Source organism: Dendrobates tinctorius, unplaced genomic scaffold (genome assembly GCF_039654945.1).
Source record: "Dendrobates tinctorius isolate UK_male_01 unplaced genomic scaffold, ASM3965494v1 ptg000655l, whole genome shotgun sequence".
Lineage (NCBI taxonomy): Eukaryota > Metazoa > Chordata > Amphibia > Anura > Dendrobatidae > Dendrobates > Dendrobates tinctorius.
Genome location: NW_027362306.1, coordinates 192,501 through 195,000, shown reverse-complemented (window position 1 = coordinate 195,000; position 2,500 = coordinate 192,501).

The window sequence follows — 2,500 nt, the reverse complement described above, 5'->3', positions numbered from 1 at the left end:
ATATGAAGTGGGGACCCGAGGGAGAGTGCCTCCCATGAGGGTAGAATGTGTGACTTTTGGGGGGAAAGTCGAATTATGGAGCAAAAACCATTTTTGGGGACTTAGAAAAAATTCCGAGATGTGTCAGACTTCCAGGAAGGGGGCGCCTCGGGAGGTGTACCTAGGAGGCTTCCAGGGGCCTGGGTACACTTTTCAGAAAGTACCGTTGGGACTTAGAAAAATTTTCAAGATTTTTGGACTTAGAGCGATTTTTGGATTTTTGTGCAAAAATCGAATTTTCCCTTCTCCCACCGCTCTGGGGCGTCAATATGAAGTGGGGACCCGAGGGAGAGTGCCTCCCATGAGGGTAGAATGTGTGACTTTTGGGGGGAAAGTCGAATTATGGAGCAAAAACCATTTTTTGGGACTTAGAAAAATTTCGAGATGTGACAGACTTCCAGGAAGGGGGCGCCTCGGGAGGTGTACCTAGGAGGCTTCCAGGGGCCTGGGTACACTTTTCAGAAAGTACCGTTGGGACTTAGAAAAATTTTCAGGATTTTTGGACTTAGAGCGATTTTTGGATTTTTGATCAAAAATCGAATTTCCCCTTCTCCCACCGCTCTGGGGCGTCAATATGATGTGGGGACCCGAGGGAGAGTGCCTCCCATGAGGGTAGAATGTGTGGCTTTTGGGGGGAAAGTCGAATTATGGAGCAAAAACCAGTTTTTGGGACTTAGAAAAATTTCGAGATGTGTCAGACTTCCAGGAAGGGGGGAGTCTCAGGAGGTGTACCTAGGAGGCTTCCAGGGGCCTGGGTACACTTTTCAGAAAGTACCGTTGGGACTTAGAAAAATTTTCAGGATTTTTGGACTTAGAGCGATTTTTGGATTTTTGTGCAAAAATCAGATTTCCCCTTCTCCCACCGCTCTGGGGCGTCAATATGATGTGGGGACCCGAGGGAGAGTGCCTCCCATGAGGGTAGAATGTGTGGTTTTTTGGGGGAAAGTCGAATTATGGAAGAAATTGAGTTTTGAGGACAAAAAAGTGTTTTGAGGACAAAAAAGTTTCTTGAGGACAAAAAAGTTTCTCGAGGACAAAAAAGTGTTTTGAGGACAAAAAAGTTTCTTGAGGACAAAAAAGTGTTTTGCGAACAAAAAATGGAATTTTGTGATTTTGTGTAAAAATAAGTAAATTCCCCTACTTCCACCACAGGGGGGCTTCAGTATGTTGTAGGGCCCCCAGGGAGGGTCCCCCAACTGGGTTTAAAGTTTGTGGATCCTGGGCAGAAAGTTGAATTTTGGATGAAAAACCGAATTTTGGGACTTAGAAAAATTTCGAGCTGAGCAGTGACAGACTTCCAGGCAGGGGAGCCTCTCTGGAGGTGTACCGAAAACAGTTCCAGGAGCTGAGGTCATTTTCGAACATTTTTTGTTCGCTCAAATTTTTTTTGTTTTTGAGCTCTAAAAAGCTGTTATTATCAATTGGCTCAAAAATTTCAAGTGTCATGAGCTAGTACATGTTGGAGGAATACGTTTTAGGCAAAAAATTGCAAAAAAAAAAATCCAAGTGAAAAAGAACCGGAATGGGGAATTTCTGACTGCTGTAGCAGCCGCACAGTTCCAGGAGGTCGGATACATTTCCGACTTTGTCCCGCTCATTGAAGTACATTGTCCCGCAATGCAAATACATAGTAATGCGCACCTGCGGGAGAATATAGGAGAGAGTGGGCTCTCTCTACCCCGATGTATGGCGGTTGTTCCTATGGTTCTCTGGCTCGGGTAGGCGACTTAGAAGGTGGTCCCTCTTGTCGTGGAAGTTGCAAAATACGGCCGAGACTGAACTTCCACGGCTCCAGGAGGGACTTTTGCTGGTCGTGCGTCCCAAGTGAGAGAGGCGATCCTGGGGTACCTGAGCCTGACCAGACCCTCCCTCGGTGGTCCCTGGTCTTCTGAAGGGTGATGGCATTCAGGGGGGCAAATCTGGAGTCCGTGGCCGAGTTTGGGCTCTAGAAGGCGGACGCCCCTTCTGACCATGTCCCCTCAGAGCCGGCTGGATGGTTCATGGTCCGCGGCTTTGTCTGGCGGTCTGTGCCCAAGCCGGAGAAGCTCTCCTGGGGTACGTGAGCTTTGACCAGACCCTCCCTCGGCGGTCCCTGGTTCTCTGGAGGTGATGGCTGTCAGGGGGGCAAATCTGGAGTCCTCGTGGGAAGGAGGGCTCTTGAAGGCGGACGCCCCCTCTGACTATGTCCCCTCAGAGCAGGCTGGATGGTTCATGGTCCGCGGCTTTGTCTGGCGGTCCATGCCCAAGCCGGAGAAGCTATCCTGGGTACCTGAGCTTCGACCAGACCCTCCCTCGGTGGTCCCTGGTTCTCTGGAGGCGATGGCTGTTGTCAGGGGGGGGGGGGCAAATCTGGAGTCCTCGTGGGAAGGAGGGCTCTGGAAGGCGGACGCCCCCTCTGACTATGTCCCCTCAGAGCATGCTCGATGGTTCTCAGTCCCTGGCTTTGGCTTTTTGGCCATCC